This window comes from Triturus cristatus, chromosome 11, assembly GCF_964204655.1.
Source record: "Triturus cristatus chromosome 11, aTriCri1.1, whole genome shotgun sequence".
Taxonomy (NCBI): domain Eukaryota; kingdom Metazoa; phylum Chordata; class Amphibia; order Caudata; family Salamandridae; genus Triturus; species Triturus cristatus.
The window spans coordinates 1141125647-1141151007 of NC_140594.1; the positions used below are offsets into that span (position 1 = coordinate 1141125647).

The 25361-nt window shown below is 44.7% G+C and overlaps 11 non-coding genes across 11 annotated transcripts; all 11 read right to left on the reverse strand.

The window, feature by feature from the left end:
- Window positions 1–563: 563 nt before the first annotated feature.
- On the reverse strand, window positions 564–635 carry TRNAG-CCC (transfer RNA glycine (anticodon CCC)). The gene has a single exon. It is a non-coding gene; the product is annotated as a tRNA-Gly (tRNA).
- Window positions 636–2162: 1527 nt separating this feature from the next.
- On the reverse strand, window positions 2163–2234 carry TRNAG-CCC (transfer RNA glycine (anticodon CCC)). Its single transcript has one exon. It is a non-coding gene; the product is annotated as a tRNA-Gly (tRNA).
- Window positions 2235–6959: 4725 nt separating this feature from the next.
- TRNAG-CCC (transfer RNA glycine (anticodon CCC)) lies at window positions 6960–7031 on the reverse strand. Its single transcript has one exon. It is a non-coding gene; the product is annotated as a tRNA-Gly (tRNA).
- A 1516-nt stretch (window positions 7032–8547) lies between these two features.
- On the reverse strand, window positions 8548–8619 carry TRNAG-CCC (transfer RNA glycine (anticodon CCC)). Its single transcript has one exon. It is a non-coding gene; the product is annotated as a tRNA-Gly (tRNA).
- A 1527-nt stretch (window positions 8620–10146) lies between these two features.
- On the reverse strand, window positions 10147–10218 carry TRNAG-CCC (transfer RNA glycine (anticodon CCC)). The gene has a single exon. It is a non-coding gene; the product is annotated as a tRNA-Gly (tRNA).
- A 4703-nt stretch (window positions 10219–14921) lies between these two features.
- TRNAG-CCC (transfer RNA glycine (anticodon CCC)) lies at window positions 14922–14993 on the reverse strand. Its single transcript has one exon. It is a non-coding gene; the product is annotated as a tRNA-Gly (tRNA).
- A 1516-nt stretch (window positions 14994–16509) lies between these two features.
- TRNAG-CCC (transfer RNA glycine (anticodon CCC)) lies at window positions 16510–16581 on the reverse strand. Its single transcript has one exon. It is a non-coding gene; the product is annotated as a tRNA-Gly (tRNA).
- A 1527-nt stretch (window positions 16582–18108) lies between these two features.
- TRNAG-CCC (transfer RNA glycine (anticodon CCC)) lies at window positions 18109–18180 on the reverse strand. Its single transcript has one exon. It is a non-coding gene; the product is annotated as a tRNA-Gly (tRNA).
- A 1527-nt stretch (window positions 18181–19707) lies between these two features.
- On the reverse strand, window positions 19708–19779 carry TRNAG-CCC (transfer RNA glycine (anticodon CCC)). The gene has a single exon. It is a non-coding gene; the product is annotated as a tRNA-Gly (tRNA).
- Window positions 19780–21306: 1527 nt separating this feature from the next.
- TRNAG-CCC (transfer RNA glycine (anticodon CCC)) lies at window positions 21307–21378 on the reverse strand. The gene has a single exon. It is a non-coding gene; the product is annotated as a tRNA-Gly (tRNA).
- A 3115-nt stretch (window positions 21379–24493) lies between these two features.
- On the reverse strand, window positions 24494–24565 carry TRNAG-CCC (transfer RNA glycine (anticodon CCC)). The gene has a single exon. It is a non-coding gene; the product is annotated as a tRNA-Gly (tRNA).
- Between the last annotated feature and the right edge of the window lie 796 nt (window positions 24566–25361).

Below are 25361 nucleotides of genomic sequence, written 5' to 3' on the forward strand. Positions count from 1 at the left end.
GTGAGGACGTTGGATAGGAAATGTTGCAATCTTGAAATATCCAACCTTCCTGCTGTCATGAGAGGCTCTTTCCATGGACATCTGCCTCTTGGAGTCCTCTCAATTTGCTCTCTGATATAACATTTTGTGAGCTGCAGTTACATCCGATGGCTACAAGGTGGCGCTGCATTCAGGTGAGAGAACAAGTGTGCACAAAATCGTTGGGGACTTTTGCCAGATTCATCGGTGGATCTTGCCTACTTTTATTCACATGCTAGATATTGCCTAGAAATGCTTTTTAATATAGAGATGCTACAGTTAGAATGTCTAGTCGGGGTTCAGCCCTTTCATTGTCTACCGCCCGCAACATATTTATTACCAGCACATGTGAGTGGTGACTCTGCTTTTTGGAAAATAGCATCTAATAGGACAATGAATGTAGCAGATGGGGCGATCGAGATGCCTGCCTAAGTATTTCATTTTTTTTTTAATTTAACGTCTGATTAATCTGTTCATGATATTTCCGTTTTGTGACATGTTGCATTAAAACAAATCCTGCTTGGAGAACATATAAAAATTTGCACTGCATTGGCCGGGAATCGAACCCGGGTCAACTGCTTGGGAAGCAGCTATGCTCACCACTATACCACCAACGCCCTATGATGTGGTTGCTCTCGGTTCTAAAGATTACAACCCCGAGTTCAATGACTATCTTGCACCAGTTTCAATGGTGCATTTGGTTTAGATACCAACATGAAAAGCAGTAGAAAGTTTCTTGTAGAGGGTAAGGAACTGGGGATTGAAACCAAGGCCAAATCTGTGCAGAAGAGAAGAAATGGAAAGCAGTAGTACAAATAGTGGAAATGAACATATTTAGGCAGCATTGGAAGCAAAGCAGCGAAGAGAAAGAGAGTGCCTTCCATGAAATGCCCAGGAGAATGATAAGAGCAGAACGAAAAGGCAAGAATGACATTCAAAGCATGCCCAGAAAAACGTGTGACGGTCCCACCAGTCATTTATGCTTATAATTGGGTATCTTTACTTTCAAAGTATGGGGTTGATCCTTTGGCGATCACTCTCTTGTATTTCAGCAGAGACAGATAGTTGAGAAGTCTTTTCTCACATAGCTAGCACAAGCCTGCGCTTTTCCTTGCTGGTAGCGTGGAAATGACAGATTGGTCCTCAGAAGAAAAAACAAGAAATATAATAGCAGAGGATGGTTTCGATCCATCGATCTCTGGGTTATGGGCCCAGCACGCTTCCGCTGCGCCACTCTGCTCCCTTGTAAAAGTGTTCTCTTTATGCAGAGGAGGAGCTTTCAGCGAAGTGGCGAGGGATTGGTGGATCTCGCTCCTCATTTGCCTAAGCATGCTGCAATGTATGCTGGGTGCAGAAAATCTTCATCTTCTCGTCTCACAGTCAGTCATAACTGAAAGTGCAGACCCTCTTGGGAACTAGCAGTTTCAGGCCTTTACCAAGATAGCAGCTCTCTAACCCTCTCCTCTCTCTTTGATCGTAGCGCTAGCATGCTCAGGATTTGATTTTAACTGGGAGCCAGAGATCTACCCGGTGAGGGCTTGCCCGGTGTGAGGCTTTTGAGCGTTTGGGAGCGTTCGGGACGTGAGGACGTTGGACAGGAAATGTTGCCATCTTGAAATATCCAACCTTCCTGCTGTCGTGAGAGGCTCTTTCCATGGACATCTGCCTCTTGGAGTCCTCTCAACTTGCTCTCTGATATAACATTTTGTGAGCTGCAGTTACATCCGATGGCTACAAGATGGCGCTGCATTCAGGTGAGAGAACAAGTGTGCACAAAATCGTTGGGGACTTTTGCCAGATTCATCGGTGGATCTTGCCTACTTTTATTCACATGCTAGATATTGCCTAGAAATGCTTTTTAATATAGAGATGCTAGAGTTAGAATGTCTGGTCGGGGTTCAGCCCTTTCATTGTCTACCGCCCGCAACATATTTATTACCAGCACATGTGAGTGGTGACTCTGCTTTTTGGAAAATAGCATCTAATAGGACAATGAATGTAGCAGATGGGGCGATCGAGATGCCTGCCTAAGTATTTCATTTTTTTTAAAATTTAACGTCTGATTAATCTGTTCATGATATTTCCATTTTGTGACATGTTGCATTAAAACAAATCCTGCTTGGAGAACATATAAAAATTTGCACTGCATTGGCCGGGAATCGAACCCGGGTCAACTGCTTGGGAAGCAGCTATGCTCACCACTATACCACCAACACCCTATGATGTGCTTGCTCTCGGTTCTAAAGATTACAACCCCGAGTTCAATGACTATCTTGCACCAGTTTCAATGGTGCATTTGGTTTAGATACCAACATGAAAAGCAGTAGAAAGTTTCTTGTAGAGGGTAAGGAACTGGGGATTGAAACCAAGGCCAAATCTGTGCAGAAGAGAAGAAATGGAAAGCAGTAGTACAAATAGTGGAAATGAACATATTTAGGCAGCTTTGGAAGCAAAGCAGCGAAGAGAAAGAGAGTGCCTTCCATGAAATGCCCAGGAGAATGATAAGAGCAGAACGAAAAGGCAAGAATGACATTCAAAGCATGCCCAGAAAAACGTGTGACGGTCCCACCAGTCATTTATGCTTATAATTGGGTATCTTTACTTTCAAAGTATGGGGTTGATCCTTTGGCGATCACTCTCTTGTATTTCAGCAGAGACAGATAGTTGAGAAGTCTTTTCTCACATAGCTAGCACAAGCCTGCGCTTTTCCTTGCTGGTAGCGTGGAAATGACAGATTGGTCCTCAGAAGAAAAAACAAGAAATATTATAGCAGAGGATGGTTTCGATCCATCGACCTCTGGGTTATGGGCCCAGCACGCTTCCGCTGCGCCACTCTGCTCCCTTGTAAAAGTGTTCTCTTTATGCAGAGGAGGAGCTTTCAGCGAAGTGGCGAGGGATTGGTGGGTCTCGCTCCTCATTTGCCTAAGCATGCTGCAATGTATGCTGGGTGCAGAAAATCTTCATCTTCTCGTCTCACAGTTAGTCATAACTGAAAGTGCAGACCCTCTTGGGAACTAGCAGTTTCAGGCCTTTACCAAGATAGCAGCTCTCTAACCCTCTCCTCTCTCTTTGATCCTAGCGCTAGCATGCTCAGGATTTGATTTTAACTGGGAGCCAGAGATCTACCCGGTGAGGGCTTGCCCGGTGTGAGGCTTTTGAGCGTTTGGGAGCGTTCGGGACGTGAGGACATTGGACAGGAAATGTTGCCATCTTGAAATATCCAACCTTCCTGCTGTCGTGAGAGGCTCTTTCCATGGACATCTGCCTCTTGGAGTCCTCTCAATTTGCTCTCTGATATAACATTTTGTGAGCTGCAGTTACATCCGATGGCTACAAGGTGGCGCTGCATTCAGGTGAGAGAACAAGTGTGCACAAAATCGTTGGGGACTTTTGCCAGATTCATCGGTGGATCTTGCCTACTTTTATTCACATGCTAGATATTGCCTAGAAATGCTTTTTAATATAGAGATGCTACAGTTAGAATGTCTAGTCGGGTTTCAGCCCTTTCATTGTCTACCGCCCGCAACATATTTATTACCAGCACATGTGAGTGGTGACTCTGCTTTTTGGAAAATAGCATCTAATAGGACAATGAATGTAGCAGATGGGGCGATCGAGATGCCTGCCTAAGTATTTCATTTTTTTTTTAATTTAACGTCTGATTAATCTGTTCATGATATTTCCGTTTTGTGACATGTTGCATTAAAACAAATCCTGCTTGGAGAACATATAAAAATTTGCACTGCATTGGCTGGGAATCGAACCCGGGTCAACTGCTTGGGAAGCAGCTATGCTCACCACTATACCACCAACGCCCTATGATGTGGTTGCTCTCGGTTCTAAAGATTACAACCCCGAGTTCAATGACTATCTTGCACCAGTTTCAATGGTGCATTTGGTTTAGATACCAACATGAAAAGCAGTAGAAAGTTTCTTGTAGAGGGTAAGGAACTGGGGATTGAAACCAAGGCCAAATCTGTGCAGAAGAGAAGAAATGGAAAGCAGTAGTACAAATAGTGGAAATGAACATATTTAGGCAGCATTGGAAGCAAAGCAGCGAAGAGAAAGAGAGTGCCTTCCATGAAATGCCCAGGAGAATGATAAGAGCAGAACGAAAAGGCAAGAATGACATTCAAAGCATGCCCAGAAAAACGTGTGACGGTCCCACCAGTCATTTATGCTTATAATTGGGTATCTTTACTTTCAAAGTATGGGGTTGATCCTTTGGCGATCACTCTCTTGTATTTCAGCAGAGACAGATAGTTGAGAAGTCTTTTCTCACATAGCTAGCACAAGCCTGCGCTTTTCCTTGCTGGTAGCGTGGAAATGACAGATTGGTCCTCAGAAGAAAAAACAAGAAATTTAATAGCAGAGGATGGTTTCGATCCATCGACCTCTGGGTTATGGGCCCAGCACGCTTCCGCTGCGCCACTCTGCTCCCTTGTAAAAGTGTTCTCTTTATGCAGAGGAGGAGCTTTCAGCGAAGTGGCGAGGGATTGGTGGGTCTCGCTCCTCATTTGCCTAAGCATGCTGCAATGTATGCTGGGTGCAGAAAATCTTCATCTTCTCGTCTCACAGTCAGTCATAACTGAAAGTGCAGACCCTCTTGGGAACTAGCAGTTTCAGGCCTTTACCAAGATAGCAGCTCTCTAACCCTCTCCTCTCTCTTTGATCCTAGCGCTAGCATGCTCAGGATTTGATTTTAACTGGGAGCCAGAGATCTACCCGGTGAGGGCTTGCCCGGTGTGAGGCTTTTGAGCGTTTGGGAGCGTTCGGGACGTGAGGACGTTGGACAGGAAATGTTGCCATCTTGAAATATCCAACCTTCCTGCTGTCGTGAGAGGCTCTTTCCATGGACATCTGCCTCTTGGAGTCCTCTCAACTTGCTCTCTGATATAACATTTTGTGAGCTGCAGTTACATCCGATGGCTACAAGGTGGCGCTGCATTCAGGTGAGAGAACAAGTGTGCACAAAATCGTTGGGGACTTTTGCAAGATTCATCGGTGGATCTTGCCTACTTTTATTCACATGCTAGATATTGCCTAGAAATGCTTTTTAATATAGAGATGCTAGAGTTAGAATGTCTGGTCGGGGTTCAGCCCTTTCATTGTCTACCGCCCGCAACATATTTATTACCAGCACATGTGAGTGGTGACTCTGCTTTTTGGAAAATAGCATCTAATAGGACAATGAATGTCGCAGATGGGGCGATCGAGATGCCTGCCTAAGTATTTCATTTTTTTTTAAATTTAACGTCTGATTAATCTGTTCATGATATTTCCGTTTTGTGACATGTTGCATTAAAACAAATCCTGCTTGGAGAACATATAAAAATTTGCACTGCATTGGCTGGGAATCGAACCCGGGTCAACTGCTTGGGAAGCAGCTATGCTCACCACTATACCACCAACGCCCTATCATGTGGGTGCTCTCGGTTCTAAAGATTACAACCCCGAGTTCAATGACTATCTTGCACCAGTTTCAATGGTGCATTTGGTTTAGATACCAACATGAAAAGCAGTAGAAAGTTTCTTGTAGAGGGTAAGGAACTGGGGATTGAAACCAAGGCCAAATCTGTGCAGAAGAGAAGAAATGGAAAGCAGTAGTACAAATAGAGGAAATGAACATATTTAGGCAGCATTGGAAGCAAAGCAGCGAAGAGAAAGAGAGTGCCTTCCATGAAATGCCCAGGAGAATGATAAGAGCAGAACGAAAAGGCGAGAATGACATTCAAAGCATGCCCAGAAAAACGTGTGACGGTCCCACCAGTCATTTATGCTTATAATTGGGAATCTTTACTTTCAAAGTATGGGGTTGATCCTTTGGCGATCACTCTCTTCTATTTCAGCAGAGACAGATAGTTGAGAAGTCTTTTCTCACATAGCTAGCACAAGCCTGCGCTTTTCCTTGCTGGTAGCGTGGAAATGACAGATTGGTCCTCAGAAGAAAAAACAAGAAATATAATAGCAGAGGATGGTTTCGATCCATCGATCTCTGGGTTATGGGCCCAGCACGCTTCCGCTGCGCCACTCTGCTCCCTTGTAAAAGTGTTCTCTTTATGCAGAGGAGGAGCTTTCAGCGAAGTGGCGAGGGATTGGTGGGTCTCGCTCCTCATTTGCCTAAGCATGCTGCAATGTATGCTGGGTGCAGAAAATCTTCATCTTCTCGTCTCACAGTCAGTCATAACTGAAAGTACAGACCCTCTTGGGAACTAGCAGTTTCAGGCCTTTACCAAGATAGCAGCTCTCTAACCCTCTCCTCTCTCTTTGATCGTAGCGCTAGCATGCTCAGGATTTGATTTTAACTGGGAGCCAGAGATCTACCCGGTGAGGGCTTGCCCGGTGTGAGGCTTTTGAGCGTTTGGGAGCGTTCGGGACGTGAGGACGTTGGACAGGAAATGTTGCCATCTTGAAATATCCAACCTTCCTGCTGTCGTGAGAGGCTCTTTCCATGGACATCTGCCTCTTAGAGTCCTCTCAACTTGCTCTCTGATATAACATTTTGTGAGCTGCAGTTACATCCGATGGCTACAAGATGGCGCTGCATTCAGGTGAGAGAACAAGTGTGCACAAAATCGTTGGGGACTTTTGCCAGATTCATCGGTGGATCTTGCCTACTTTTATTCACATGCTAGATATTGCCTAGAAATGCTTTTTAATATAGAGATGCTAGAGTTAGAATGTCTGGTCGGGGTTCAGCCCTTTCATTGTCTACCGCCCGCAACATATTTATTACCAGCACATGTGAGTGGTGACTCTGCTTTTTGGAAAATAGCATCTAATAGGACAATGAATGTAGCAGATGGGGCGATCGAGATGCCTGCCTAAGTATTTCATTTTTTTTTAAATTTAACGTCTGATTAATCTGTTCATGATATTTCCATTTTGTGACATGTTGCATTAAAACAAATCCTGCTTGGAGAACATATAAAAATTTGCACTGCATTGGCCGGGAATCGAACCCGGGTCAACTGCTTGGGAAGCAGCTATGCTCACCACTATACCACCAACACCCTATGATGTGCTTGCTCTCGGTTCTAAAGATTACAACCCCGAGTTCAATGACTATCTTGCACCAGTTTCAATGGTGCATTTGGTTTAGATACCAACATGAAAAGCAGTAGAAAGTTTCTTGTAGAGGGTAAGGAACTGGGGATTGAAACCAAGGCCAAATCTGTGCAGAAGAGAAGAAATGGAAAGCAGTAGTACAAATAGTAGAAATGAACATATTTAGGCAGCTTTGGAAGCAAAGCAGCGAAGAGAAAGAGAGTGCCTTCCATGAAATGCCCAGGAGAATGATAAGAGCAGAACGAAAAGGCAAGAATGACATTCAAAGCATGCCCAGAAAAACGTGTGACGGTCCCACCAGTCATTTATGCTTATAATTGGGTATCTTTACTTTCAAAGTATGGGGTTGATCCTTTGGCGATCACTCTCTTGTATTTCAGCAGAGACAGATAGTTGAGAAGTCTTTTCTCACATAGCTAGCACAAGCCTGCGCTTTTCCTTGCTGGTAGCGTGGAAATGACAGATTGGTCCTCAGAAGAAAAAACAAGAAATATTATAGCAGAGGATGGTTTCGATCCATCGACCTCTGGGTTATGGGCCCAGCACGCTTCCGCTGCGCCACTCTGCTCCCTTGTAAAAGTGTTCTCTTTATGCAGAGGAGGAGCTTTCAGCGAAGTGGCGAGGGATTGGTGGGTCTCGCTCCTCATTTGCCTAAGCATGCTGCAATGTATGCTGGGTGCAGAAAATCTTCATCTTCTCGTCTCACAGTTAGTCATAACTGAAAGTGCAGACCCTCTTGGGAACTAGCAGTTTCAGGCCTTTACCAAGATAGCAGCTCTCTAACCCTCTCCTCTCTCTTTGATCCTAGCGCTAGCATGCTCAGGATTTGATTTTAACTGGGAGCCAGAGATCTACCCGGTGAGGGCGAGGCTTTTGAGCGTTTGGGAGCGTTCGGGACGTGAGGACATTGGACAGGAAATGTTGCCATCTTGAAATATCCAACCTTCCTGCTGTCGTGAGAGGCTCTTTCCATGGACATCTGCCTCTTGGAGTCCTCTCAACTTGCTCTCTGATATAACTTTTTGTGAGCTGCAGTTACATCGGATGGCTACAAGATGGCGCTGCATTCAGGTGAGAGAACAAGTGTGCACAAAATCGTTGGGGACTTTTGCCAGATTCATCGGTGGATCTTGCCTACTTTTATTCACATGCTAGATATTGCCTAGAAATGCTTTTTAATATAGAGATGCTAGAGTTAGAATGTCTGGTCGGGGTTCAGCCCTTTGATTGTCTACCGCCCGCAACATATTTATTACCAGCACATGTGAGTGGTGACTCTGCTTTTTGGAAAATAGCATCTAATAGGACAATGAATGTAGCAGATGGGGCGATCGAGATGCCTGCCTAAGTATTTCATTTTTTTTTAAATTTAACGTCTGATTAATCTGTTCATGATATTTCCATTTTGTGACATGTTGCATTAAAACAAATCCTGCTTGGAGAACATATAAAAATTTGCACTGCATTGGCCGGGAATCGAACCCGGGTCAACTGCTTGGGAAGCAGCTATGCTCACCACTATACCACCAACACCCTATGATGTGCTTGCTCTCGGTTCTAAAGATTACAACCCCGAGTTCAATGACTATCTTGCACCAGTTTCAATGGTGCATTTGGTTTAGATACCAACATGAAAAGCAGTAGAAAGTTTCTTGTAGAGGGTAAGGAACTGGGGATTGAAACCAAGGCCAAATCTGTGCAGAAGAGAAGAAATGGAAAGCAGTAGTACAAATAGTGGAAATGAACATATTTAGGCAGCTTTGGAAGCAAAGCAGCGAAGAGAAAGAGAGTGCCTTCCATGAAATGCCCAGGAGAATGATAAGAGCAGAACGAAAAGGCAAGAATGACATTCAAAGCATGCCCAGAAAAACGTGTGACGGTCCCACCAGTCATTTATGCTTATAATTGGGTATCTTTACTTTCAAAGTATGGGGTTGATCCTTTGGCGATCACTCTCTTGTATTTCAGCAGAGACAGATAGTTGAGAAGTCTTTTCTCACATAGCTAGCACAAGCCTGCGCTTTTCCTTGCTGGTAGCGTGGAAATGACAGATTGGTCCTCAGAAGAAAAAACAAGAAATATTATAGCAGAGGATGGTTTCGATCCATCGACCTCTGGGTTATGGGCCCAGCACGCTTCCGCTGCGCCACTCTGCTCCCTTGTAAAAGTGTTCTCTTTATGCAGAGGAGGAGCTTTCAGCGAAGTGGCGAGGGATTGGTGAGTCTCGCTCCTCATTTGCCTAAGCATGCTGCAATGTATGCTGGGTGCAGAAAATCTTCATCTTCTCGTCTCACAGTTAGTCATAACTGAAAGTGCAGACCCTCTTGGGAACTAGCAGTTTCAGGCCTTTACCAAGATAGCAGCTCTCTAACCCTCTCCTCTCTCTTTGATCCTAGCGCTAGCATGCTCAGGATTTGATTTTAACTGGGAGCCAGAGATCTACCCGGTGAGGGCTTGCCCGGTGTGAGGCTTTTGAGCGTTTGGGAGCGTTCGGGACGTGAGGACATTGGACAGGAAATGTTGCCATCTTGAAATATCCAACCTTCCTGCTGTCGTGAGAGGCACTTTCCATGGACATCTGCCTCTTGGAGTCCTCTCAATTTGCTCTCTGATATAACATTTTGTGAGCTGCAGTTACATCCGATGGCTACAAGGTGGCGCTGCATTCAGGTGAGAGAACAAGTGTGCACAAAATCGTTGGGGACTTTTGCCAGATTCATCGGTGGATCTTGCCTACTTTTATTCACATGCTAGATATTGCCTAGAAATGCTTTTTAATATAGAGATGCTACAGTTAGAATGTCTAGTCGGGGTTCAGCCCTTTCATTGTCTACCGCCCGCAACATATTTATTACCAGCACATGTGAGTGGTGACTCTGCTTTTTGGAAAATAGCATCTAATAGGACAATGAATGTAGCAGATGGGGCGATCGAGATGCCTGCCTAAGTATTTCATTTTTTTTTTAATTTAACGTCTGATTAATCTGTTCATGATATTTCCGTTTTGTGACATGTTGCATTAAAACAAATCCTGCTTGGAGAACATATACAAATTTGCACTGCATTGGCCGGGAATCGAACCCGGGTCAACTGCTTGGGAAGCAGCTATGCTCACCACTATACCACCAACGCCCTATGATGTGGTTGCTCTCGGTTCTAAAGATTACAACCCCGAGTTCAATGACTATCTTGCACCAGTTTCAATGGTGCATTTGGTTTAGATACCAACATGAAAAGCAGTAGAAAGTTTCTTGTAGAGGGTAAGGAACTGGGGATTGAAACCAAGGCCAAATCTGTGCAGAAGAGAAGAAATGGAAAGCAGTAGTACAAATAGTGGAAATGAACATATTTAGGCAGCATTGGAAGCAAAGCAGCGAAGAGAAAGAAAGTGCCTTCCATGAAATGCCCAGGAGAATGATAAGAGCAGAACGAAAAGGCAAGAATGACATTCAAAGCATGCCCAGAAAAACGTGTGACGGTCCCACCAGTCATTTATGCTTATAATTGGGTATCTTTACTTTCAAAGTATGGGGTTGATCCTTTGGCGATCACTCTCTTGTATTTCAGCAGAGACAGATAGTTGAGAAGTCTTTTCTCACATAGCTAGCACAAGCCTGCGCTTTTCCTTGCTGGTAGCGTGGAAATGACAGATTGGTTCTCAGAAGAAAAAACAAGAAATATTATAGCAGAGGATGGTTTCGATCCATCGACCTCTGGGTTATGGGCCCAGCACGCTTCCGCTGCGCCACTCTGCTCCCTTGTAAAAGTGTTCTCTTTATGCAGAGGAGGAGCTTTCAGCGAAGTGGCGAGGGATTGGTGGGTCTCGCTCCTCATTTGCCTAAGCATGCTGCAATGTATGCTGGGTGCAGAAAATCTTCATCTTCTCGTCTCACAGTCAGTCATAACTGAAAGTGCAGACCCTCTTGGGAACTAGCAGTTTCAGGCCTTTACCAAGATAGCAGCTCTCTAACCCTCTCCTCTCTCTTTGATCCTAGCGCTAGCATGCTCAGGATTTGATTTTAACTGGGAGCCAGAGATCTACCCGGTGAGGGCGAGGCTTTTGAGCGTTTGGGAGCGTTCGGGACGTGAGGACATTGGACAGGAAATGTTGCCATCTTGAAATATCCAACCTTTCTGCTGTCGTGAGAGGCTCTTTCCATGGACATCTGCCTCTTGGAGTCCTCTCAACTTGCTCTCTGATATAACATTTTGTGAGCTGCAGTTACATCCGATGGCTACAAGGTGGCGCTGCATTCAGGTGAGAGAACAAGTGTGCACAAAATCGTTGGGGACTTTTGCCAGATTCATCGGTGGATCTTGCCTACATTTATTCACATGCTAGATATTGCCTAGAAATGCTTTTTAATATAGAGATGCTAGAGTTAGAATGTCTGGTCGGGGTTCAGCCCTTTCATTGTCTACCGCCCGCAACATATTTATTACCAGCACATGTGAGTGGTGACTCTGCTTTTTGGAAAATAGCATCTAATAGGACAATGAATGTCGCAGATGGGGCGATCGAGATGCCTGCCTAAGTATTTCATTTTTTTTTTAATTTAACGTCTGATTAATCTGTTCATGATATTTCCGTTTTGTGACATGTTGCATTAAAACAAATCCTGCTTGGAGAACATATAAAAATTTGCACTGCATTGGCTGGGAATCGAACCCGGGTCAACTGCTTGGGAAGCAGCTATGCTCACCACTATACCACCAACGCCCTATGATGTGGGTGCTCTCGGTTCTAAAGATTACAACCCCGAGTTCAATGACTATCTTGCACCAGTTTCAATGGTGCATTTGGTTTAGATACCAACATGAAAAGCAGTAGAAAGTTTCTTGTAGAGGGTAAGGAACTGGGGATTGAAACCAAGGCCAAATCTGTGCAGAAGAGAAGAAATGGAAAGCAGTAGTACAAATAGTGGAAATGAACATATTTAGGCAGCATTGGAAGCAAAGCAGCGAAGAGAAAGAGAGTGCCTTCCATGAAATGCCCAGGAGAATGATAAGAGCAGAACGAAAAGGCAAGAATGACATTCAAAGCATGCCCAGAAAAACGTGTGACGGTCCCACCAGTCATTTATGCTTATAATTGGGTATCTTTACTTTCAAAGTATGGGGTTGATCCTTTGACGATCACTCTCTTGTATTTCAGCAGAGACAGATAGTTGAGAAGTCTTTTCTCACATAGCTAGCACAAGCCTGCGCTTTTCCTTGCTGGTAGCGTGGAAATGACAGATTGGTCCTCAGAAGAAAAAACAAGAAATATAATAGCAGAGGATGGTTTCGATCCATCGACCTCTGGGTTATGGGCCCAGCACGCTTCCGCTGCGCCACTCTGCTCCCTTGTAAAAGTGTTCTCTTTATGCAGAGGAGGAGCTTTCAGCGAAGTGGCGAGGGATTGGTGGGTCTCGCTCCTCATTTGCCTAAGCATGCTGCAATGTATGCTGGGTGCAGAAAATCTTCATCTTCTTGTCTCAAAGTCAGTCATAACTGAAAGTGCAGACCCTCTTGGGAACTAGCAGTTTCAGGCCTTTACCAAGATAGCAGCTCTCTAACCCTCTCCTCTCTCTTTGATCCTAGCGCTAGCATGCTCAGGATTTGATTTTAACTGGGAGCCAGAGATCTACCCGGTGAGGGCGAGGCTTTTGAGCGTTTGGGAGCGTTCGGGACGTGAGGACGTTGGACAGGAAATGTTGCCATCTTGAAATATCCAACCTTCCTGCTGTCGTGAGAGGCTCTTTCCATGGACATCTGCCTCTTGGAGTCCTCTCAACTTGCTCTCTGATATAACATTTTGTGAGCTGCAGTTACATCCGATGGCTACAAGGTGGCGCTGCATTCAGGTGAGAGAACAAGTGTGCACAAAATCGTCGGGGACTTTTGCAATATTCATCGGTGGATCTTGCCTACTTTTATTCACATGCTAGATATTGCCTAGAAATGCTTTTTAATATAGAGATGCTAGAGTTAGAATGTCTGGTCGGGGTTCAGCCCTTTCCTTGTCTACCGCCCGCAACATATTTATTACCAGCACATGTGAGTGGTGACTCTGCTTTTTGGAAAATAGCATCTAATAGGACAATGAATGTCGCAGATGGGGCGATCGAGATGCCTGCCTAAGTATTTCATTTTTTTTTTAATTTAACGTCTGATTAATCTGTTCATGATATTTCCGTTTTGTGACATGTTGCATTAAAACAAATCCTGCTTGGAGAACATATAAAAATTTGCACTGCATTGGCTGGGAATCGAACCCGGGTCAACTGCTTGGGAAGCAGCTATGCTCACCACTATACCACCAACGCCCTATGATGTGGGTGCTCTCGGTTCTAAAGATTACAACCCCGAGTTCAATGACTATCTTGCACCAGTTTCAATGGTGCATTTGGTTTAGATACCAACATGAAAAGCAGTAGAAAGTTTCTTGTAGAGGGTAAGGAACTGGGGATTGAAACCAAGGCCAAATCTGTGCAGAAGAGAAGAAATGGAAAGCAGTAGTACAAATAGAGGAAATGAACATATTTAGGCAGCATTGGAAGCAAAGCAGCGAAGAGAAAGAGAGTGCCTTCCATGAAATGCCCAGGAGAATGATAAGAGCAGAACGAAAAGGCAAGAATGACATTCAAAGCATGCCCAGAAAAACGTGTGACGGTCCCACCAGTCATTTATGCTTATAATTGGGTATCTTTACTTTCAAAGTATGGGGTTGATCCTTTGGCGATCACTCTCTTGTATTTCAGCAGAGACAGATAGTTGAGAAGTCTTTTCTCACATAGCTAGCACAAGCCTGCGCTTTTCCTTGCTGGTAGCGTGGAAATGACAGATTGGTCCTCAGAAGAAAAAACAAGATATATTATAGCAGAGGATGGTTTCGATCCATCGACCTCTGGGTTATGGGCCCAGCACGCTTCCGCTGCGCCACTCTGCTCCCTTGTAAAAGTGTTCTCTTTATGCAGAGGAGGAGCTTTCAGCAAAGTGGCGAGGGATTGGTGGGTCTCGCTCCTCATTTGCCTAAGCATGCTGCAATGTATGCTGGGTGCAGAAAATCTTCATCTTCTCGTCTCACAGTTAGTCATAACTGAAAGTGCAGACCCTCTTGGGAACTAGCAGTTTCAGTCCTTTACCAAGATAGCAGCTCTCTAACCCTCTCCTCTCTCTTTGATCCTAGCGCTAGCATGCTCAGGATTTGATTTTAACTGGGAGCCAGAGATCTACCCGGTGAGGGCTTGCCCGGTGTGAGGCTTTTGAGCGTTTGGGAGCGTTCGGGACGTGAGGACATTGGACAGGAAATGTTGCCATCTTGAAATATCCAACCTTCCTGCTGTCGTGAGAGGCTCTTTCCATGGACATCTGCCTCTTGGAGTCCTCTCAACTTGCTCTCTGATATAACATTTTGTGAGCTGCAGTTACATCCGATGGCTACAAGGTGGCGCTGCATTCAGGTGAGAGAACAAGTGTGCACAAAATCGTTGGGGACTTTTGCCAGATTCATCGGTGGATCTTGCCTACTTTTATTCACATGCTAGATATTGCCTAGAAATGCTTTTTAATATAGAGATGCTAGAGTTAGAATGTCTGGTCGGGGTTCAGCCCTTTCATTGTCTACCGCCCGCAACATATTTATTACCAGCACATGTGAGTGGTGACTCTGCTTTTTGGAAAATAGCATCTAATAGGACAATGAATGTAGCCGATGGGGCGATCGAGATGCCTGCCTAAGTATTTCATTTTTTTTTTAATTTAACGTCTGATTAATCTGTTCATGATATTTCCGTTTTGTGACATGTTGCATTAAAACAAATCCTGCTTGGAGAACATATAAAAATTTGCACTGCATTGGCCGGGAATCGAACCCGGGTCAACTGCTTGGGAAGCAGCTATGCTCACCACTATACCACCAACGCCCTATGATGTGGGTGCTCTCGGTTCTAAAGATTACAACCCCGAGTTCAATGACTTTCTTGCACCAGTTTCAATGGTGCATTTGGTTTAGATACCAACATGAAAAGCAGTAGAAAGTTTCTTGTAGAGGGTAAGGAACTGGGGATTGAAACCAAGGCCAAATCTGTGCAGACGAGAAGAAATGGAAAGCAGTAGTACAAATAGTGGAAATGAACATATTTAGGCAGCATTGGAAGCAAAGCAGCGAAGAGAAAGAGAGTGCCTTCCATGAAATGCCCAGGAGAATGATAAGAGCAGAACGAAAAGGCAAGAATGACATTCAAAGCATGCCCAGAAAAACGTGTGACGGTCCCACCAGTCATTTATGCTTATAATTGGGTATCTTTACTTTCAAAGTATGGGGTTGATCCTTTGGCGATCACTCTGTTGTGTTTCAGCAGAGACAGATAGTTGAGAAGTCTTTTCTCACATAGCTAGCACAAGCCTGCGCTTTTCCTTGCTGGTAGCGTGGAAATGACAGATTGGTTCTCAGAAGAAAAAACAAGAAATATTATAGCAGAGGATGGTTTCGATCCATCGACCTTTGGGTTATGGGCCCAGCACGCTTCCACTGCGCCACTCTGCTCCCTTGTAAAAGTGTTCTCTTTATGCAGAGGAGGAGCTTTCAGCGAAGTGGCGAGGGATTGGTGGGTCTCGCTCCTCATTTGCCTAAGCATGCTGCAATGTATGCTGGGTGCAGAAAATCTTCATCTTCTCGTCTCACAGTCAGTCATAACTGAAAGTGCAGACCCTCTTGGGAACTAGCAGTTTCAGGCCTTTACCAAGATAGCAGCTCTCTAACCCTCTCCTCTCTCTTTGATCCTAGCGCTAGCATGCTCAGGATTTGATTTTAACTGGGAGCCAGAGATCTACCCGGTGAGGGCAAAGCTTTTGAGCGTTTGGGAGCGTTCGGGACGTGAGGAAGTTGGATAGGAAATGTTGCCATCTTGAAATATCCAACCTTCCTGCTGTCATGAGAGGCTCTTTCCATGGACATCTGCCTCTTGGAGTCCTCTCAATTTGCTCTCTGATATAACATTTTGTGAGCTGCAGTTACATCCGATGGCTACAAGGTGGCGCTGCATTCAGCTGAGAGAACAAGTGTGCACAAAATCGTTGGGGACTTTTGCCAGATTCATCGGTGGATCTTGCCTACTTTTATTCACATGCTAGATATTGCCTAGAAATGCTTTTTAATATAGAGATGCTACAGTTAGAATGTCTAGTCGGGGTTCAGCCCTTTCATTGTCTACCGCCCGCAACATATTTATTACCAGCACATGTGAGTGGTGACTCTGCTTTTTGGAAAATAGCATCTAATAGGACAATGAATGTAGCAGATGGGGCGATCGAGATGCCTGCCTAAGTATTTCATTTTTTTTTTAATTTAACGTCTGATTAATCTGTTCATGATATTTCCGTTTTGTGACATGTTGCATTAAAACAAATCCTGCTTGGAGAACATATAAAAATTTGCACTGCATTGGCCGGGAATCGAACCCGGGTCAACTGCTTGGGAAGCAGCTATGCTCACCACTATACCACCAACGCCCTATGATGTGGTTGCTCTCGGTTCTAAAGATTACAACCCCGAGTTCAATGACTATCTTGCACCAGTTTCAATGGTGCATTTGGTTTAGATACCAACATGAAAAGCAGTAGAAAGTTTCTTGTAGAGGGTAAGGAACTGGGGATTGAAACCAAGGCCAAATCTGTGCAGAAGAGAAGAAATGGAAAGCAGTAGTACAAATAGTGGAAATGAACATATTTAGGCAGCATTGGAAGCAAAGCAGCGAAGAGAAAGAGAGTGCCTTCCATGAAATGCCCAGGAGAATGATAAGAGCAGAACGAAAAGGCAAGAATGACATTCAAAGCATGCCCAGAAAAACGTGTGACGGTCCCACCAGTCATTTATGCTTATAATTGGGTATCTTTACTTTCAAAGTATGGGGTTGATCCTTTGGCGATCACTCTCTTGTATTTCAGCAGAGACAGATAGTTGAGAAGTCTTTTCTCACATAGCTAGCACAAGCCTGCGCTTTTCCTTGCTGGTAGCGTGGAAATGACAGATTGGTTCTCAGAAGAAAAAACAAGAAATATTATAGCAGAGGATGGTTTCGATCCATCGACCTCTGGGTTATGGGCCCAGCACGCTTCCGCTGCGCCACTCTGCTCCCTTGTAAAAGTGTTCTCTTTATGCAGAGGAGGAGCTTTCAGCGAAGTGGCGAGGGATTGGTGGGTCTCGCTCCTCATTTGCCTAAGCATGCTGCAATGTATGCTGGGTGCAGAAAATCTTCATCTTCTCGTCTCACAGTCAGTCATAACTGAAAGTGCAGACCCTCTTGGGAACTAGCAGTTTCAGGCCTTTACCAAGATAGCAGCTCTCTAACCCTCTCCTCTCTCTTTGATCCTAGCGCTAGCATGCTCAGGATTTGATTTTAACTGGGAGCCAGAGATCTACCCGGTGAGGGCTTGCCCGGTGTGAGGCTTTTGAGCGTTTGGGAGCGTTCGGGACGTGAGGACATTGGACAGGAAATGTTGCCATCTTGAAATATCCAACCTTCCTGCTGTCGTGAGAGGCTCTTTCCATGGACATCTGCCTCTTGGAGTCCTCTCAATTTGCTCTCTGATATAACATTTTGTGAGCTGCAGTTACATCCGATGGCTACAAGGTGGCGCTGCATTCAGGTGAGAGAACAAGTGTGCACAAAATCGTTGGGGACTTTTGCCAGATTCATCGGTGGATCTTGCCTACTTTTATTCACATGCTAGATATTGCCTAGAAATGCTTTTTAATATAGAGATGCTACAGTTAGAATGTCTGGTCGGGTTTCAGCCCTTTCATTGTCTACCGCCCGCAACATATTTATTACCAGCACATGTGAGTGGTGACTCTGCTTTTTGGAAAATAGCATCTAATAGGACAATGAATGTAGCCGATGGGGCGATCGAGATGCCTGCCTAAGTATTTCATTTTTTTTTTAATTTAACGTCTGATTAATCTGTTCATGATATTTCCGTTTTGTGACATGTTGCATTAAAACAAATCCTGCTTGGAGAACATATAAAAATTTGCACTGCATTGGCCGGGAATCGAACCCGGGTCAACTGCTTGGGAAGCAGCTATGCTCACCACTATACCACCAACGCCCTATGATGTGGGTGCTCTCGGTTCTAAAGATTACAACCCCGAGTTCAATGACTATCTTGCACCAGTTTCAATGGTGCATTTGGTTTAGATACCAACATGAAAAGCAGTAGAAAGTTTCTTGTAGAGGGTAAGGAACTGGGGATTGAAACCAAGGCCAAATCTGTGCAGAAGAGAAGAAATGGAAAGCAGTAGTACAAATAGTGGAAATGAACATATTTAGGCAGCATTGGAAGCAAAGCAGCGAAGAGAAAGAGAGTGCCTTCCATGAAATGCCCAGGAGAATGATAAGAGCAGAACGAAAAGGCAAGAATGACATTCAAAGCATGCCCAGAAAAACGTGTGACGGTCCCACCAGTCATTTATGCTTATAATTGGGTATCTTTACTTTCAAAGTATGGGGTTGATCCTTTGGCGATCACTCTCTTGTATTTCAGCAGAGACAGATAGTTGAGAAGTCTTTTCTCACATAGCTAGCACAAGCCTGCGCTTCTCCTTGCTGGTAGCGTGGAAATGACAGATTGGTCCTCAGAAGAAAAAACAAGAAATATAATAGCAGAGGATGGTTTCGATCCATCGACCTCTGGGTTATGGGCCCAGCACGCTTCCGCTGCGCCACTCTGCTCCCTTGTAAAAGTGTTCTCTTTATGCAGAGGAGGAGCTTTCAGCGAAGTGGCGAGGGATTGGTGGGTCTCGCTCCTCATTTGCCTAAGCATGCTGCAATGTATGCTGGGTGCAGAAAATCTTCATCTTCTCGTCTCACAGTCAGTCATAACTGAAAGTGCAGACCCTCTTGGGAACTAGCAGTTTCAGGCCTTTACCAAGATAGCAGCTCTCTAACCCTCTCCTCTCTCTTTGATCCTAGCGCTAGCATGCTCAGGATTTGATTTTAACTGGGAGCCAGAGATCTACCCGGTGAGGGCTTGCCCGGTGTGAGGCTTTTGAGCGTTTGGGAGCGTTCGGGACGTGAGGACGTTGGACAGGAAATGTTGCCATCTTGAAATATCCAACCTTCCTGCTGTCGTGAGAGGCTCTTTCCATGGACATCTGCCTCTTGGAGTCCTCTCAACTTGCTCTCTGATATAACATTTTGTGAGCTGCAGTTACATCCGATGGCTACAAGATGGCGCTGCATTCAGGTGAGAGAACAAGTGTGCACAAAATCGTTGGGGACTTTTGCCAGATTCATCGGTGGATCTTGCCTACTTTTATTCACATGCTAGATATTGCCTAGAAATGCTTTTTAATATAGAGATGCTAGAGTTAGAATGTCTGGTCGGGGTTCAGCCCTTTCATTGTCTACCGCCCGCAACATATTTATTACCAGCACATGTGAGTGGTGACTCTGCTTTTTGGAAAATAGCATCTAATAGGACAATGAATGTAGCAGATGGGGCGATCGAGATGCCTGCCTAAGTATTTCATTTTTTTTTAAATTTAACGTCTGATTAATCTGTTCATGATATTTCCATTTTGTGACATGTTGCATTAAAACAAATCCTGCTTGGAGAACATATAAAAATTTGCACTGCATTGGCCGGGAATCGAACCCGGGTCAACTGCTTGGGAAGCAGCTATGCTCACCACTATACCACCAACACCCTATGATGTGCTTGCTCTCGGTTCTAAAGATTACAACCCCGAGTTCAATGACTATCTTGCACCAGTTTCAATGGTGCATTTGGTTTAGATACCAACATGAAAAGCAGTAGAAAGTTTCTTGTAGAGGGTAAGGAACTGGGGATTGAAACCAAGGCCAAATCTGTGCAGAAGAGAAGAAATGGAAAGCAGTAGTACAAATAGTGGAAATGAACATATTTAGGCAGCTTTGGAAGCAAAGCAGCGAAGAGAAAGAGAGTGCCTTCCATGAAATGCCCAGGAGAATGATAAGAGCAGAACGAAAAGGCAAGAATGACATTCAAAGCATGCCCAGAAAAACGTGTGACGGTCCCACCAGTCATTTATGCTTATAATTGGGTATCTTTACTTTCAAAGTATGGGGTTGATCCTTTGGCGATCACTCTCTTGTATTTCAGCAGAGACAGATAGTTGAGAAGTCTTTTCTCACATAGCTAGCACAAGCCTGCGCTTTTCCTTGCTGGTAGCGTGGAAATGACAGATTGGTCCTCAGAAGAAAAAACAAGAAATATTATAGCAGAGGATGGTTTCGATCCATCGACCTCTGGGTTATGGGCCCAGCACGCTTCCGCTGCGCCACTCTGCTCCCTTGTAAAAGTGTTCTCTTTATGCAGAGGAGGAGCTTTCAGCGAAGTGGCGAGGGATTGGTGGGTCTCGCTCCTCATTTGCCTAAGCATGCTGCAATGTATGCTGGGTGCAGAAAATCTTCATCTTCTCGTCTCACAGTTAGTCATCACTGAAAGTGCAGACCCTCTTGGGAACTAGCAGTTTCAGGCCTTTACCAAGATAGCAGCTCTCTAACCCTCTCCTCTCTCTTTGATCCTAGCGCTAGCATGCTCAGGATTTGATTTTAACTGGGAGCCAGAGATCTACCCGGTGAGGGCTTGCCCGGTGTGAGGCTTTTGAGCGTTTGGGAGCGTTCGGGATGTGAGGACATTGGACAGGAAATGTTGCCATCTTGAAATATCCAACCTTCCTGCTGTCGTGAGAGGCTCTTTCCATGGACATCTGCCTCTTGGAGTCCTCTCAATTTGCTCTCTGATATAACATTTTGTGAGCTGCAGTTACATCCGATGGCTACAAGGTGGCGCTGCATTCAGGTGAGAGAACAAGTGTGCACAAAATCGTTGGGGACTTTTGCCAGATTCATCGGTGGATCTTGCCTACTTTTATTCACATGCTAGATATTGCCTAGAAATGCTTTTTAATATAGAGATGCTACAGTTAGAATGTCTAGTCGGGGTTCAGCCCTTTCATTGTCTACCGCCCGCAACATATTTATTACCAGCACATGTGAGTGGTGACTCTGCTTTTTGGAAAATAGCATCTAATAGGACAATGAATGTAGCAGATGGGGCGATCGAGATGCCTGCCTAAGTATTTCATTTTTTTTTTAATTTAACGTCTGATTAATCTGTTCATGATATTTCCGTTTTGTGACATGTTGCATTAAAACAAATCCTGCTTGGAGAACATATAAAAATTTGCACTGCATTGGCCGGGAATCGAACCCGGGTCAACTGCTTGGGAAGCAGCTATGCTCACCACTATACCACCAACGCCCTATGATGTGATTGCTCTCGGTTCTAAAGATTACAACCCCGAGTTCAATGACTATCTTGCACCAGTTTCAATGGTGCATTTGGTTTAGATACCAACATGAAAAGCAGTAGAAAGTTTCTTGTAGAGGGTAAGGAACTGGGGATTGAAACCAAGGCCAAATCTGTGCAGAAGAGAAGAAATGGAAAGCAGTAGTACAAATAGTGGAAATGAACATATTTAGGCAGCATTGGAAGCAAAGCAGCGAAGAGAAAGAAAGTGCCTTCCATGAAATGCCCAGGAGAATGATAAGAGCAGAACGAAAAGGCAAGAATGACATTCAAAGCATGCCCAGAAAAACGTGTGACGGTCCCACCAGTCATTTATGCTTATAATTGGGTATCTTTACTTTCAAAGTATGGGGTTGATCCTTTGGCGATCACTCTCTTGTATTTCAGCAGAGACAGATAGTTGAGAAGTCTTTTCTCACATAGCTAGCACAAGCCTGCGCTTTTCCTTGCTGGTAGCGTGGAAATGACAGATTGGTTCTCAGAAGAAAAAACAAGAAATATTATAGCAGAGGATGGTTTCGATCCATCGACCTCTGGGTTATGGGCCCAGCACGCTTCCGCTGCGCCACTCTGCTCCCTTGTAAAAGTGTTCTCTTTATGCAGAGGAGGAGCTTTCAGCGAAGTGGCGAGGGATTGGTGGGTCTCGCTCCTCATTTGCCTAAGCATGCTGCAATGTATGCTGGGTGCAGAAAATCTTCATCTTCTCGTCTCACAGTCAGTCATAACTGAAAGTGCAGACCCTCTTGGGAACTAGCAGTTTCAGGCCTTTACCAAGATAGCAGCTCTCTAACCCTCTCCTCTCTCTTTGATCCTAGCGCTAGCATGCTCAGGATTTGATTTTAACTGGGAGCCAGAGATCTACCCGGTGAGGGCTTGCCCGGTGTGAGGCTTTTGAGCGTTTGGGAGCGTTCGGGACGTGAGGACATTGGACAGGAAATGTTGCCATCTTGAAATATCCAACCTTCCTGCTGTCGTGAGAGGCTCTTTCCATGGACATCTGCCTCTTGGAGTCCTCTCAACTTGCTCTCTGATATAACATTTTGTGAGCTGCAGTTACATCCGATGGCTACAAGGTGGCGCTGCATTCAGGTGAGAGAACAAGTGTGCACAAAATCGTTGGGGACTTTTGCCAGATTCATCGGTGGATCTTGCCTACTTTTATTCACATGCTAGATATTGCCTAGAAATGCTTTTTAATATAGAGATGCTAGAGTTAGAATGTCTGGTCGGGGTTCAGCCCTTTCATTGTCTACCGCCCGCAACATATTTATTACCAGCACATGTGAGTGGTGACTCTGCTTTTTGGAAAATAGCATCTAATAGGACAATGAATGTCGCAGATGGGGCGATCGAGATGCCTGCCTAAGTATTTCATTTTTTTTTTAATTTAACGTCTGATTAATCTGTTCATGATATTTCCGTTTTGTGACATGTTGCATTAAAACAAATCCTGCTTGGAGAACATATAAAAATTTGCACTGCATTGGCTGGGAATCGAACCCGGGTCAACTGCTTGGGAAGCAGCTATGCTCACCACTATACCACCAACGCCCTATGATGTGGGTGCTCTCGGTTCTAAAGATTACAACCCCGAGTTCAATGACTATCTTGCACCAGTTTCAATGGTGCATTTGGTTTAGATACCAACATGAAAAGCAGTAGAAAGTTTCTTGTAGAGGGTAAGGAACTGGGGATTGAAACCAAGGCCAAATCTGTGCAGAAGAGAAGAAATGGAAAGCAGTAGTACAAATAGTGGAAATGAACATATTTAGGCAGCATTGGAAGCAAAGCAGCGAAGAGAAAGAGAGTGCCTTCCATGAAATGCCCAGGAGAATGATAAGAGCAGAACGAAAAGGCAAGAATGACATTCAAAGCATGCCCAGAAAAACGTGTGACGGTCCCACCAGTCATTTATGCTTATAATTGGGTATCTTTACTTTCAAAGTATGGGGTTGATCCTTTGACGATCACTCTCTTGTATTTCAGCAGAGACAGATAGTTGAGAAGTCTTTTCTCACATAGCTAGCACAAGCCTGCGCTTTTCCTTGCTGGTAGCGTGGAAATGACAGATTGGTCCTCAGAAGAAAAAACAAGAAATATAATAGCAGAGGATGGTTTCGATCCATCGACCTCTGGGTTATGGGCCCAGCACGCTTCCGCTGCGCCACTCTGCTCCCTTGTAAAAGTGTTCTCTTTATGCAGAGGAGGACCTTTCAGCGAAGTGGCGAGGGATTGGTGGGTCTCGCTCCTCATTTGCCTAAGCATGCTGCAATGTATGCTGGGTGCAGAAAATCTTCATCTTCTTGTCTCACAGTCAGTCATAACTGAAAGTGCAGACCCTCTTGGGAACTAGCAGTTTCAGGCCTTTACCAAGATAGCAGCTCTCTAACCCTCTCCTCTCTCTTTGATCCTAGCGCTAGCATGCTCAGGATTTGATTTTAACTGGGAGCCAGAGATCTACCCGGTGAGGGCGAGGCTTTTGAGCGTTTGGGAGCGTTCGGGACGTGAGGACGTTGGACAGGAAATGTTGCCATCTTGAAATATCCAACCTTCCTGCTGTCGTGAGAGGCTCTTTCCATGGACATCTGCCTCTTGGAGTCCTCTCAACTTGCTCTCTGATATAACATTTTGTGAGCTGCAGTTACATCCGATGGCTACAAGGTGGCGCTGCATTCAGGTGAGAGAACAAGTGTGCACAAAATCGTTGGGGACTTTTGCAATATTCATCGGTGGATCTTGCCTACTTTTATTCACATGCTAGATATTGCCTAGAAATGCTTTTTAATATAGAGATGCTAGAGTTAGAATGTCTGGTCGGGGTTCAGCCCTTTCATTGTCTACCGCCCGCAACATATTTATTACCAGCACATGTGAGTGGTGACTCTGCTTTTTGGAAAATAGCATCTAATAGGACAATGAATGTCGCAGATGGGGCGATCGAGATGCCTGCCTAAGTATTTCATTTTTTTTTTAATTTAACGTCTGATTAATCTGTTCATGATATTTCCGTTTTGTGACATGTTGCATTAAAACAAATCCTGCTTGGAGAACATATAAAAATTTGCACTGCATTGGCCGGGAATCGAACCCGGGTCAACTGCTTGGGAAGCAGCTATGCTCACCACTATACCACCAACGCCCTATGATGTGGGTGCTCTCGGTTCTAAAGATTACAACCCCGAGTTCAATGACTATCTTGCACCAGTTTCAATGGTGCATTTGGTTTAGATACCAACATGAAAAGCAGTAGAAAGTTTCTTGTAGAGGGTAAGGAACTGGGGATTGAAACCAAGGCCAAATCTGTGCAGAAGAGAAGAAATGGAAAGCAGTAGTACAAATAGAGGAAATGAACATATTTAGGCAGCATTGGAAGCAAAGCAGCGAAGAGAAAGAGAGTGCCTTCCATGAAATGCCCAGGAGAATGATAAGAGCAGAACGAAAAGGCAAGAATGACATTCAAAGCATGCCCAGAAAAACGTGTGACGGTCCCACCAGTCATTTATGCTTATAATTGGGTATCTTTACTTTCAAAGTATGGGGTTGATCCTTTGGCGATCACTCTCTTGTATTTCAGCAGAGACAGATAGTTGAGAAGTCTTTTCTCACATAGCTAGCACAAGCCTGCGCTTTTCCTTGCTGGTAGCGTGGAAATGACAGATTGGTCCGCAGAAGAAAAAACAAGAAATATTATAGCAGAGGATGGTTTCGATCCATCGACCTCTGGGTTATGGGCCCAGCACGCTTCCGCTGCGCCACTCTGCTCCCTTGTAAAAGTGTTCTCTTTATGCAGAGGAGGAGCTTTCAGCGAAGTGGCGAGGGATTGGTGGGTCTCGCTCCTCATTTGCCTAAGCATGCTGCAATGTATGCTGGGTGCAGAAAATCTTCATCTTCTCGTCTCACAGTTAGTCATAACTGAAAGTGCAGACCCTCTTGGG